Genomic DNA, 15,531 nt, shown 5'->3' with positions numbered 1-15,531 from the left:
GATACAGCCACTATGGAGAACAGTATGGAGGTTCCTAAAAAAACTAAAAATAGAACTACCATATGACCCAGCAATCCCACTATTGGGCTATACTCTGAGAAAACCATAATTCAAAAAGAGACATGCACCACAATGTTCATTGCAGCACTATTTACAATAGCCAGGACATGGAAGCAACATAAGTGTCCATCAACTGATGAATGGATGAAGAAGATGTGGCACATATATACAATGGACTATTACTCAGCCATAAAAAGAAACAAAATTGAGTTATTTGTAGTGAGGTGGATAAACAGCGTCTGCCATGCAGAGTGAAGTAAGTCAGAAAGAGAAAAACAAATACTGTATGCTAACACATATATATGGAATCTAAAAAAAAAAATGATACTGATGAACCTAGTGGCAGGGCAGGGATAAAGATGCAGACATAGAGAATGGACTTGAGGACACGGGATGGGGTGAGGGGCAGCTGGGGCAAAATTAGAGTAACATTGACATATATACACTACCAAATGTAAAATAGATAGCTAGTGGGTAGCAGTAGCATAGCACAGGGAGATCAGCTCAGTGCTTTGCAACGATCTAGAGGGGTGGGATAGGGAGGTTGTGAGGGAGGCTCAACAGGGTGGGGATATGGGGATATATGTATGCATATAGCTGATTCACTTTGTTGTACAACAGAAACTAACACAGCATTGTGAAGCAATTATACTCCAATAAAGGTGTATTAAAATAAAAAACAAAGAGGAGGGTGAATTGGCTGACCCCTTGTAGTCCTTTTACCATGTAAGAGAGCTCTCCACACCCCTGGTGCATCCATGTCTCTTAATTGCAAGAGAGATAAATCAACCAAACACCCAAAAAAAGAAAAAAAAAAAACAAAACAACTGGATTAAAAAAATGAGTAGAGTGTCTGAATACACATTTTTCCAGAGAAGAAGTATAGATGTCCAACAAGCACATGAAAAGATTCTCAGCATCACTAATCACCATAGAAGTGCAAATCAGAATCACAATGATATGTCTCCTCACACCTGTCAGAATGTCTGTTATCAAAAAGACCGCAAATAACAAGGGTTGGCTAGGACGGGAACCCTGGTTCACTGCTGATGGGAATGTAAATTGGTGCAGCCACTATAGAAAACAGTAAGAGTATTCCTCAAAAAGTTAAAAGTAGAACTACTATATGATCCAGCAATTCCATTCCTGGGTATTTATCCAAAGAAAACCAAGACACTAATTAGAGAAGATATATGCACCCTTATGATCATTGCAGCATTATTTACAATAACCAAGATATAGAAGCAACCTAAGTGCTCATGAATAGATGAATGGGTAAAGAAGATTTGGTGTATATATACAAAGCAATATTACTCAGCCATAAAAAGAATGAAAGCTTGCCATTTGCTTTGGATGGACCTAGAGGGTACTATGATAAGTGAAATAATTTTCAGAGAAAGATAAATAATATATTATTTCTCTTATATGTGAAATAAAAAGAAAAAAAAAAAAAAGAATAAACATAGCAAACCAGAAACAGAGTTGTAAATACAGAGAACAAAAAGTTGGTTGCCAGGAGTGAGGGAGATGAGGAGAAGAAAGCAATAAGTGAGGGAGGTTAAGAAGTACAAACTTTCAGTTACAAAATAAATGAGTCATGAGGATAAAATGTCCAGTGTGGGGAATATAGTCAATAATTACATAATATCTTAGTATGGTGACAGATCATAACTAGATTTATCATGGTGATCATTTTGAAATGTATAGAAATATTGAATCACTATATTGTGTAATAGAAAATATCATAGTGCTATAAGTCAAGTATACTTCAAAAACAAACAAACACATAGAAAAAGAGATCAGATTTGTGGTTACCAGAAGTGGGGTTTGGGGGTGAGGGAATTATATGAAGGCATTTAAAAAGTACAAAGTTCCAGTTATAAGATAAGTACATAGTAGGGATCTAATGGACAACATGATAAATATAATTAACATTGCTGTATGTTATATATGAAAATTGTTAGAGAAAATCATGAGTTGTTATCACAAGGGAAAAAATCTTTTCTATTTCTTCATATTTGTATCAGTTTGAGATGATGGATGTTCACTAAACTTATTGTGATAGTCATCTCATGATGTATGTAAGTGAAATTATTATGATGTATGCCTCAAACTTATACAGTGCTATATGTCAACTATATCTTAATACAACTGGGAAAAATAGAAAAATGGCATCCAAAGTCACATCACTAGTTCATGGCTAGACTGACACTTTGCCTTATGATTTCCAAAATCATTCCTTTGATGCCCCACACAGAATTATCGAAAGGATTTTCAAATAACTATAATGCATATCTGTCCCCAACTTCCACCTAGCCATAGAACCAGGAAGGACTAAATAAATAGACTACAAGCACCAGCACTGATTTTTCACTTTGCATGTGAGTGCATGTATACAGCAAAATAAGCTTCTATTCACCAATACCCTCAACTAATTGAATTCACCACATTACAATATTGTCAGTAAATGGCAACAACAAAGGTCAGTATTACAAATATATTTGACATCCCATTTGTCGCTTGTGCACACCATTTCTGGGGCATGTGTTGGGCTCTGGGCAGTTCAATCCACGCTACTATAGCTCATTTATTTTCTACTCTCAATCTTTGACAAAGATCTATGACAGATTTCCTTAATCAATAATTAAACAGTATATCTAATGCCAAATTTTTAATTCATGAAAGTGAATACATGCATTTTACAAAGTATTTCAAAGCAGGAAGGGAATTCAGGATAATCATCCACAGACCAGGAAATTCAGGTGGTTGGAACACTCTTCCTTCGTCAGTAGCTTTCCAGATATAGAGATTTTATTATAATGTGCTTTACATTTGCTAATGTAGTTCTATTAAAAGTCATACATTCTAAAATGGTATTTTACTCCTCCTCTCTTTCCCCAATGCATTAAATGCAATTATACAGAGCCAACTGTGTATACAATACTCAACCAAACTTGGCATTTCTGAAGTAATTTGGAATATTCCCAGAAGGTGCTCATTCTGTATTCTGTATTCAGAAGTATCCCAGATATTTTTGAAAAAAATTTTTCTCCAATTTGCATTATTTCTAAATACATTTTACATACTTTTCCAAGTTTACTAGCTGTACTGCAATATGTACATTAATATTTAAGCTTATGTCAGGCCAACTTAGACATATGAATTAAATGTGGCATAAATTAAGTGCACATTTATTTAACATTCAGTGGATAGTATGTTGTTATGGCTTCTTAGCACTGGAAAGAGAGAAAGGTGCTCAAAGAACTCTTTCTGTGTTGACACTGCCATGCCCTGGACCATTTTTTGCACCACCCTTAAGCTGCCTAGGATAGCCAGTAGACTTCAGTAAATAGAAAAATCCTATTCGTTAATAGTTTAAATCACAAGTATATGTCAGAAAATCATTTGTTCTCAGGGTTGGCAAGCACCCCATCCGCGGCAAAAGAAAATATGTTTCAACCATTCTCTCTCTAAAATGTCGCTAACTGCAGCCCTCAAAGTAGTGGGCAATGATAACTTCTGAAATCTACTCATTCTGGCTTTGTACATTTCTAGAGGTTTTTTGAATATAATATCTATGGTAGATAGATTTTGGGGCTCCATGATCTTCTCTCCTCGGTTTTATTCCTGCAGCCATATTATGTTACATGGTAAAGGAACTTTATCATGTAGATGTAATTAGAAGCAGAAAGGGAAGTCAGAGAAAGGTTCAATTTGCCATGCCAAATTCTGCCACCAATCAGAAGGAGTTTGGAATTGAATTATTCCTCAGAGTCTCCACATAAGATTGCAGCTCTGTCGACACCTTGATTTCAATCTGTGAGACGCTGGGCAGGAAACACAGTTGAGTTATGCTATGTCCAGACTTCTGGCTCGTGAAATTGTGAGATAATAAATGGGTATTGTTTTAAGCAGCAAATTAGTGGCAATTCGGTTTAAAAGAGTAGAAAGACAATGCAGATTAGAAGTATACAGATTCCAAGAGAGCTTCTTGTTCAACACTTTTATTTACTCATAAGGAAAGTGAGCTTTAATGAAAGTTAAACTTTTACCCAAGGTCATAGTTTATAAGTGACTCTATCATTACTATTAAATGCTAGTCTCCTAATCTACTTTATTAATTTGTTGATTTGTTTATTAAAAAATATTTAATCAACTCTTTTGTAATAAATGAAGAAGGTAGAGAATTTGGGATCCTCCAGAGAGTATATTTTTGAGTTACCACTATATTCTCAGTACTGTTTGATATTTTAAATACGTTATTTATTTTATAACATTCTAGTATGTAAATGACTTGTTAGAGTTATAACATGCACACAAATAATACTACAAAAATATAAACATCAAACCATATATAGGAGCTATTTGGTAAAAGTGAGTTCACAAAAAAATGTTTGACTTTCAATGGAAGGAATAAAGGAAATTTTCATAGAAGTGTCAACATTCGTCCTGAAACTGAAAGATAATGAGAGTATACTGCATTTCAGCTGCTCTAAGTAGTTCTTGCTGTATATATATTGACTCTGAGCAGCCTGAAAAATGACATGAAGAGCAATGCATGATTGGGATCACAGCATTTGCCCAAGCCATCTTTCTTCAACCCTTTAGAATTCCTTTCATTTATCATTAATTCAATTTTTTTGATCCTACCCAATAGTGTTTGAATTCAGTAACCAAGATTATTACGGCATCTCTGGTTCTTTCCTGATTCCCATCTTTCATGATTTATTCCAATATTTTACCCTCAGTATAATACACCACAACTATAGACAAAGGTATTATTCCTTTCTAGCTAACTTTATATACCACACCTTATACTATATACCACTGGTCCATGAGGGATATCTAAAGATAGAATTTGGATAAGTTCAAACTAAGGAATGCATAAATTCCTAGAGATGTAAATACATGAACCAAATTCAGGATGGCATGAATGGGACCTTTACTATCATAGGTATATTATTCTATTTACTTTGAGTATAGTGTGCCTAAAGAAGAAAAACATATGTTACCAAGTTATGTTGACATGAGATTAGCAAAAGTTCTTAAATATGAAATAGTGAAATTTGGAGATATTACTTACTTATTATAGATATTGGGCAGCCTTTGGATAAACTGGCAGAGAAAAATGAATAGTCTAGAGCAAGTTTTTGTAAAGATACTCCTCTGTTAAATATATGTATGATGAATTGTCTCTCAGAGGAAGACAAAAGAAAGTATATTTTGATTTAGTGAAAGAGAACTGATATTTATTTGCATGTCTATTGTGCAGAAACTGGCAAGCATTCTACTAAACCAATTTTCACTTTTTCTTAAAAAATAAATAATCAGTTAGATGTGGCCATATGATGAAGCTCCAGTCAATGTAATGAATGTAATATTTTGCTTCTTTTCCAGGCTCTTCCCATAAAACCTTCCCATTCTCAATTTGTCATGCTCTTTCTAATCCTGAAATCTTTTAAATTGTAATAAAGGGGACTTTTAAAGACATACACTGAAAAAGTTGGAGCCACAAAATTTTCCCTGAAGCTCCATTTGAAGAAGAGGTCAGCCAGTAATCAGAAATACTTGGTTTGGATTATGTGAATGAAAAATAAACTATTATGTTTGAAACTGAGAAAAAATTTTCCCAAAATTTTTTGCTTCAAACTTATTTTATTTTATTCCACCATCAGACCAACATTTGCTTGAGTTAAAAACTCTTAGTATCAGTTTGTAGAATATAAATGTCTTTTGTAAGAGCATTAAGCCTTTTTCACATAGAAATATATTTTGTGTAATAATCCAGACATAAAAAAGATTAATGTAAGATTAACTTCTAAGTATGAGGGAGATCAAGATGATGGAGTATGAGGATATGAAATTCACCTCCCACCATGAACACATCAAAAATACATCTATATGTGGAAAAATTCTGACAGGAAACTAACTGGAAATTGGTATAAAAGCTCCTATACAACCAAGGCTGTAGGAAAGATAAAGACATAATTGGGTAGGATGGGAAGAAAAGCGTCAGGTGGGGACTTGTGTCACACTGGGAAGGGAATAAAAGAAAAGGGAATACTACATTGGCAGACCCTCACCATAGGGAGTGAGCAGGTCAAGCCAGTCCTGGGGTCCTACACATATGAGACAAGCTCCCTTGAATGTTCAGAGAACCACTGGGACAGATAGAAAGGCTGGAGAAACCTAGACTCCACTTATGAGGTGTGTACGAGTACTGTCTTGCCCCCAGGCAGGGTGGAGAGAGTTCTGCCCTAGCAGCTGCCTCCTTGTTGTGTTCTCCAGTGCAAACCAAGCTAACCTGAACCTAGCCCACTCCTTACCATAGCTTGGCCCTGGATCTAGGGCATCCAGGACCTGGGAAAAGACTCAATCTAGGAATACAGAGATGAGCCAGGGACCTAAGGCGTAGCCCAGGTGGGGTAGTGGCAGCCATAGTTGGTGCTTACTCAAGGAGCACCCTAGAAACAGCTCAGACTTCTGACAACTGTGGTGGCTCAGAATTCCCAAAACAACCTTGAAGTGCATCCCAGCACAAGCCAGGCAAATGCTCTGGCCCTGCCCACTTCACATGACAGCATAGCCCTAGATCTGGGGAGACCACAACAGGGGAAATGATGTGACCATGGGTTGCATCTGAGTGGAGATGACTACACAGGCAGAACATTCGACCTCTGTAAGCACATAAGCCCCACTTGCTTCAACACTCCCTTCCTTTGTGGCAAAGTCTCCAGTGCGGGGAGAAGAAAAAACACACACCTAAAGGGAACATAGCCAGCTTGAGTCCAAGCTTCAGATCTTCCTCTCCAGCAACTTGGTAATAGACCCTACCCCTGACAGGGTGGTGATGACCACTGAGCAGAGAGGAAGTCCTATTTCACACTCTGTTCAGGCTCTAGCTCCTCCATCCCTAGGCACACCCCCCACCAAACTGAGAGCACCCAGCACACCCCGAGGAAAGATGTAACTGGCATCCATACTAAACAAGCCCTCCCATCAAAGGCATTGGGCACACAGAGTCAGCATAGGGAAGCTCCCACATAAGGACACCCTTTCAAGACCACAATAGGTAACTGTGTCATCTAAATTCATAGAGACAGAGAAACTTAAGTAAAATGAAAAGATAGAAGAACTACTCTCATTGAAAGAGCAAGAGAAAACTCCTGAAAAAATAATAAAACAGAAATAAACAATCTACAAGAAAAAGAATCCAAAACATTGGTAATAAAATGCTGAATGAATTAGGGAAGATAATTCATCTAAAAACAGATCATTTAAAAAAGGAACTAGAAACTATAAAGAAGACCTAATCAAAAATAGATAATTCAATATCTGAGATTAGAAGCACTTCAGAAGCAATGAACAGCAGACTAAATGACACAGAAGAACACATAAATGATCTGGAAGATAGAATAATGGAACTCACCCAATTAGAATAGCAGACAGAAAGACAAATAGTTAAAAAATAAATAAATAAATAAAGGTGCTACATACAAGATCTCTGGGATAATATCAAGCATGCCAATATTCACACTATACGAGTTCCAGAAGAAGAAGAGAGAAAGAAAGATGGAGTTATGGCTGAAAACTTCTCAAACCTAAAGAAGAAAACAGATATCCAGGTACAGGAAGCAAAGAGGGTCCCAAACAAGAAAAATCCAAGACACCCACATGAAAACATATCATAATTAAAATGACAAAAGTTAAAAATAAAGGGAGAATTCTAAAGGCAAAAAGAGAAACATATAGAGTCATATACAAGAGAATCCCCATAAGGCTATCAGTCAATTTCTCTGCAGAAATTTTGCACGCCACAGGGGAATGACATGATATATTCAAAGTGCTGAAAGGGAAAACCCTGCAACCTAGGATAGTCTACCTAGAAAGATTATCACTCAGAATAGGAGAGAGAAAGAATTTCTCACACAAGCAAAAACTAAAAGAACTCAACAATACTAAACCTACACTTAAAAGAAATGTTGAAGGGTCACCTCTAAATGGAAAAGGTGTAAGAGTATATAGGAAAGGAAAAATCCCAATAGGAAAGGGAAATATATAGTAAGGATTGAACAGCACATAAATAAGTCAGTATGTAGATTAAAAAAAAATTGTATAAGCAACTATAACTACAATCAACAGAAAATGGATAAGCAAGATGTAAAATATGACATCCAAAGTACGAAATGTGGGGAAAAATAGTAAAAAAATGTAGATCTTTTAGAATGTATTTGAACTTAAATGACTACTAGTTTAAATAAAATAGATATAATTATGGGTCAATGTTTACAAATCCCATGGTAACCACAAATCAGAAACCTACAATAGATATACAAAATTCAAAAAGAAAGGAAATCAGCATACAATAAAAGAAAATCATCAAATCACAACAGGAGAAACAAAAAGAAAAAGAAGTGAACATAGAAGAACTACAAAAACAATTGGAAAACAGGTATAAAATGGCAGTAAGTACATACCTATCAATAATTACTTTAAATGTCAATAAACTAAATTCTCTGATCAAAAGACATAAGATGGCTGATTAGATAGAAAAAGAGAAAAAAAAAAAAAGACCATTCAATATACTGCCTACAAGACATTTGCTTCAGAGCTAAAGATACACACAGAATGAATGTTTTGAAATGGAAAAAGATATTTCATGTGAACAGAAAATCTGCAAGAAAGAGAGGGTAGCAATACTCATATCAGACAAAATAGACTTTAAAACAAAGGCTATAACAAAAAACAAAGAAGGGGATTTTATAATGATAAAGGGATCAATGCAAGAAGAGGATATTATACTCGTTAGCATATATATACCCAATATAGGAGCACCTAAATACATAAAGCAAATACTAACAGATATGAAGGGAGAAATTGGCAATAATACAATAATTGTAGGGAACCTTAACACACCACTGACATCAATGGACAGAAAAATCAATAAGGCAACAGTGGTTATAAAGACACAACTGATCAGTTGGTCTTAAAAACTATCTATGGGAAATTCCATCAAAAAAACAGCAGAATACACATTTTTTCAACTGCACCTGGAACATTCTACAGGATAGATTATACTAGGTCACAAAATAAGCTACAACAAACTTATGGGGTTAGAAATTATATCAAGCATTTTTCCAAACACAATGGTATGAAACCAGAAATCAACTACAGAAAAATAATGAGAACTATGTATAAAATAGATAATGAATGAGAACCTACTGTATAGCACAAGGAACTCTACTCGGTGTTCTGTGGTGACGTAAATGGGAAGGCATTCCAAAAAAAGAGGGTATATATGTATACATATGGCTGATCCACTTTGCTGTACAACAGAAATTTACACAGCAGTGTAAAGCAAATATACTGCCATAAAAAAAACAAAGAAGAAGAATCACCAGGAAACTAAACAATATTCTACTAAAAACTGAATGGGTCAATGATAAAATTAAAGAGAAAATCAGAAAATACCTCAAGACAAACAAAAATGGAAACCCAACTTTTCAAAATCTATGGGATTCAGCAAAAGCAGTTTGAAGTTGGAAGTTCATAGTGATCCAGGACTTCCTCAAGAAATGAGGAAAATCTCAAATAAATAACCTATACTACAACCAGAAAGAATTAGAAAGAGAAGAACAAACAAAGCCCAGTCACCAGAAGGAAGGAAATAATAAAGTTCAGAGAGGAAATAAATAAAAAGGAGAGAAAAAAATAGAAAGGATCAGTGGCACAAAGAGCTAACTTTGTGAAAAGATAAACAAAATTGATAAAACATTAACCAGGTTTACCAAGAAGAAAAGAGGACACAAATAAACAAAATAAAAAATGAAACAGGAGAAATAACAACTGGTACCCCAGAGAAACAAAAAGGCATAAGATAATACTATGAACAGTTATATGCCAACAAATTGAACAACCTAGAAAAAATGGACAAATTTCTAGAAATATACAGCCTGCCACGACTAAGTCAAGAAAAAACAAACAATTTGAATAGACCAGTCACTAAGAGTGAAATTGAATTTGTAATTTTAAAATTCCCAGCAAACAAAAGTCCATGACTAGACAGCTTCACAGGGAAATTCTACTAAACATATAAAGAAGAATTAACATCTATCCTTCTCAAACTATTCCAAAAGATTGAAAAGGAGAGAATACTCCAAAATTTATTCTATGAGACTGTCATTACCCTGTTACCAAAAGCAAAGATACTATAAAAAAAGAAAGTTATCGATATAGAGAGATATAGATGCAAAGTCCTCAACAGATTTTAGCAAACCGAATCCAACAATACATAAAAAGGATCATACAGCATGATCAAGTTGGATGTTTTCCAGGGTCACAGGGATGATTCAACATTTGCAAATCATTCAATATGATACACCACATTAACAAAAGAAAGATAAAAATCACATAATCATCTCAACAGGCACTGAAAAAGCATTTCACAACATTCAACATTCATTTATGATAAAAATCTCATCAAAGTGGTTATAGAGGAAACATATCACAACATAATGAAGGCCATTTATGACAAACCCACAGCCAACATAATACTCAACAATGAAGAGCTGAAAGCCTTCCTGTTAAATTCAGGAACAAGACAAGGATACCTACCTTCATGCTTCTACTTAACGTAGTATTGGAAATCCTAGCCACAGCAATCAGACAAGAAAAATATAAAATAAAAGGTATCCAAATTGGAAGGGAAGATATAAAACTGTCATTATTAGTAAATGACATGATACTCTATATAGAGTACCCTTAATCTCCACTCCAAAACTGTTAAAACTAATAAATGAATTCAGCAAGCCTGCAGGATAAAAGATTAATATACAGAAATCTCCTGTGTTTCTACATACTAACAATGAAATATCAGAAAGAGAAAGTAAAAAACAATCCCATTTAAAATTGCCTCAAAAAGAATAAAATCCTTAGGAATAAACTTAACCAAGGAGGTAACTGTCCTATACTCTGAAAACTATAAAACACTGATGAAGAAAATTGAAGATGTTACAAAGAAATGCAAAAAATATCTTATGCTCTTAGATTGGAAGAATTAATATTGTTAAAATGGACTACTACCCAAAGCAATCTACAGATTATATTCAATCCCTATCAAAATACCCTTGACATTTTTCACAGAGCTAGAACAAATAATCCTAAAATTCATATGGAACCACAAAAAACACTGAATTGCCAAAATAAGCTTGAGAGGAATGAACAAAGCTGGTGGTATAACCCTCCCAAACTTCAGACTGTACTACAAAGCTACAGTGATCAAAAGAGCATGGTACTGGCTCAAAAATAGAAACAGAGAACAATGGAACAGAATAGAGATCCCAGAAATACACACAGGTACCTATGATCAATTAATCTATGACAAAGAAGCAAGAATATACAAGGAAGAAAAGTGAGTCTCTTCAACAAGTGGTTCTGGAAAAACTGGACAGCCATATGTAAAACAATGAGATTAGAATGTTCCCTAACACCATATACAAATGCAAACTCATAAAGACCTGAATGTAAGACCTGAAATAATAAAACTCATGGAAAAGAACATAGGCTGAACAGTCTTTGACATAAATTATAGTAATATTTTATTGGATAAGTCTCCTGAAGCAAAAGAAATAAAAGCAAAAATAAACAAATAGGACATAAATAAACTTAAAAACTACTGCGCAACAAAGGAACCATCAACAAAACAAAAAGGTTTTCCTTTTTCCACAGGTTTATGGAATGGGATAAAATATTTGCAAATGATGCTACTGCCAAGGGGTTAATTATCCAAAATATATAAACAGTTCATACAACTCAATATAAATAAAACAAATAATCCAATCTAAAATGGGTAGAAGACCTGAATAGACATTTTTCAAAATAAGATATACAGATGACTAAGAGGCACATGAAAAGATGTTCAACATGGCTAATTATTAGAGAAATGCAAATCAAAACAATAAGTATCACCTCACACCTGTAAGAATGGCTATCATCAAAAAGTGTACAAATAACAAATGTTGACAAGGATGTGGCGAAAAAGAAACCCTTGTACACTGTTGGTGGGAATTTAAGTTGGTGCAGCCACTATAGAAAACAGTGTGGAGTTTCCCCAAAAAACTAAAACTAGAACTACCATACAATCCAGAAATTCTACTACCGGGAATATATCTAGAAAAATGGAAATCACTAACTGGAAAAGATACATGAACCACAGTCGTCATAGCAGCACTGTTTACAATAGCCTAGATATGGAAGCAACCCAAGTGCCCATCAACAGATGACTGAATTAAGAAGATGATATATATGTGTATATATATATATATATATATATATATATATATATATATATATATATATATTACTCAGCCATCAAAAGGAATGAAATACTGCCATTTGTAGCCATGTGGTTGGACCTAGGGAATATTATGCTTAGTAAAATAAGTCAGACAGAGAAAGATATATGCAGTATTTGTCTGTATAAAATACTGTATATTATCATTTATACATACAATCTAAAAAGTAATATGCAAAACAGAAACAGACTCACAGATATAAAACAAACAAACAAACAAACAAAAAACTTGTAGTTACCAAAGTGGAGAGGGAAACAGGGAGAGACAAATTAGGGGTGTGGGATTAACAAATGATGTATAAAATAGATAAGCAACAAGGATATACTGTATAGCACAGGGAATTATAGTCACTATCTTCTAATAACCTATAATGGAGTATAATCTGCAAAAGTACTGAATCACTATGCTGTACACCTGAAACTAACATAATACTGTAAATCAACTACACTTCAATTTTTAAAAACATATGCAGATCATCACATGCTGAACTGGCAAGCCAGAAGCCATCCACACGAGACTGGCAAGTAACTCCCTCTGTATCTGTTCTCCCACTTTGGGGAAGTAAAAACCCCAAGGCTATTTTTCATCAAAGTGCAGTTTCAACACTCACACAATGGAAGTAGGTCACAAATTTTGTTACTTAATGTAACAAATTACACTACATTAATGTAATGGGAACACAGAGTGTTGTGGGCAGGTAGTCCTCAGTCCTGGGTTACTAGCGAACAGGGGATAGAGAGCAGGTAGCAAGCCATTATTACTTATAAGATGACTGATATAGCAGACACTACTTTTTCAAGGGCTCAACTCAGGGAGGTCATTTTAAAAGATTCCCTGGGAAAAGAAAGGCAGGAACTTGTGGTGAAAATCCTAAACTCAGGTCCTTATATAAATGTCCAAAATCTGGGTGTGAGCAGGGTTATCACACTCTAAAATGCCTAGGCAGCAACCGAAAAGGTTCAGTTTACTCATCACATGCAGTTTAAAACCAGATATATAGACCAGTTGAACAGAATTGACAGCCCATAACTAAACCCACATATTTACCATCAACTAATCTTTCACAAGGGTGCCAAGAATATACAATGGGGAAAGGATAGTTTCTTCAATAAATGGTGTTGAGAAACTGAATATCTATATGCAAAAGAATGAAATTGAACTTTTATCTTACACCATCCACAAAAATTAACTCAAAATAAATTAAAGATTGAAAAAAAAACTGAAACTGTAAAACTCCCAGATGAAAACATAGGAAAAAGCTGCTTGACATTGGTCTTGGCAAGTGTTTTGTTTGTTTTGTTTTGTTTTGTTTGTAATACCAAAAGTTTCGTGGCACTGGTGTTGATGATATATTTTGAATATGACACAAAAAAGACTGGCAACAAAAGAAAAAATAAACAAGTGGTACCTCATCAAACTAAAGAGCTTATGCACAGCAAGGAATATATTAACAAAATGTAAAGGCAACCTGTGGAATAGAAGAAAAATTGCAACCCATATATCAGATAAGGGGATATTTGGGATTAATATTCAAAATATATAAAGATCTTAAACAACTCAATAGCAAAACAAACAAGCTATTTAAACAAAGGACAAAAGGCCTGAATACACATTTTTTTCAAGAAAGACATACAAATAGCCAACAGGTATATGCAAAAGTGTTCAACATCATTAATCATCAGGAAAATGCAAATCAAAACCACATTGAGATGTATTCCAATTTTTAGAATGATTGTAATTGACAAGGCAAGAGGTACTGTGTTGGAATGATATGTAAAAAGAGGAGACCTAGTTACTGTTGGTGGGAATGTAAATTGGTATAGCCATTATGAAAAACAGTATGGAGGTTTCCCCCAAAATTAAAATATATGTTTATCATATGCCCCATCATAGTATTTCTGGGTGTATATCCAAAGGAAATAAAATCCGTGTTGAAGAGATATCTGCCTTCCCATGTTCATTGCAGCACTATTCATAGTAGCCAAGATATGGGAAAAACTGACATCCAACAGTTGAATGAATAAAGAAAATATTTATCTATCTATCTATAATGGAACATTATTCAGCTTTTGAAAATAAGGAAATCCTGCCATTTTGAAAACATGGATAAACCTGGAGGACATCATGCTTAGTGAAATACACCAGACATAGAAAGAAAAATATTTTATGATCTTACTTATAGGTGGAATCTTAAAAATTAGAACTCAGAAAAGCTGAAAGGAGATGGAGGTTGCCAGGAAATGGATGTCATGTGAAATAGGGAGAAGCTGATCATTGGGTACAAACTATTCATATGTAGATGAATAAGTTGTGGGGAATCTAATGTGAAGCATGGTGCCTGTAGTTAATCATACTGCATTGTGCACTTTAAATTTGGTAAGATTTTAAACTTTAAGTGTTCTCACAAAATGATAATTATGTGAGGTAATGACTGTTTATTAGCTTGATTGTGATAATACTTTCAGAATATATATGCATGTCAAACCACCTTATTGTGCACCTTGAATACATACAATTTTTGTCAATTATACCTAAATAAATCTGAATACAATTTAAAAGCAAAACAAAAAAAAACAAAATAATAAATAGATATGCTGTTTGGTATACAACAATCCTTTCCTCCCAGTCTCCCACTCATTTAGAAACCATCTTCCAGATTGGTGCTGTGTGGATGATATGGCACTTGACCAAGGAAGTGAAAAATACGTAGGATAAGAAAGAGAAAAGCAGATTCTCATCAGTGAAATGTTGAGTAAACTGATAGAGGTTTGGTTGGGGAGAACATTCATGGTTGTATGAAGTCAACAATAGAAAAATGAATCAAGGAGAAAGTCTTGTTAGGGGGACACTATACTTCTGTTTGCTAACTAAAACTAAACTGAAGCTTGATTCAAGACTTGTAATGATTGGGCACTCTTCTAGTTTTCCTTCCCATTTTAGGTTCTTGTGAATTCTCTACTCATGTAATGAAGCTTACTGATAATTATATAATCAATATCTCATAAAGCTAGTAGGATGCTGACTTGAAATTTGACTTAGTCTCTCTCCTTTTCTTTTTAATATTCTAGTGTAAAAATTTTTTTAAATGCTAAATTAAACAGATTTCCTATCTAGAAAA

Source organism: Balaenoptera physalus (genome assembly GCF_965194825.1).
Source record: "Balaenoptera physalus genome assembly, chromosome: 12".
In the NCBI taxonomy this organism is placed as follows: Eukaryota; Metazoa; Chordata; class Mammalia; order Artiodactyla; family Balaenopteridae; genus Balaenoptera; species Balaenoptera physalus.
Note: the sequence above shows the minus strand (reverse complement) of the source record.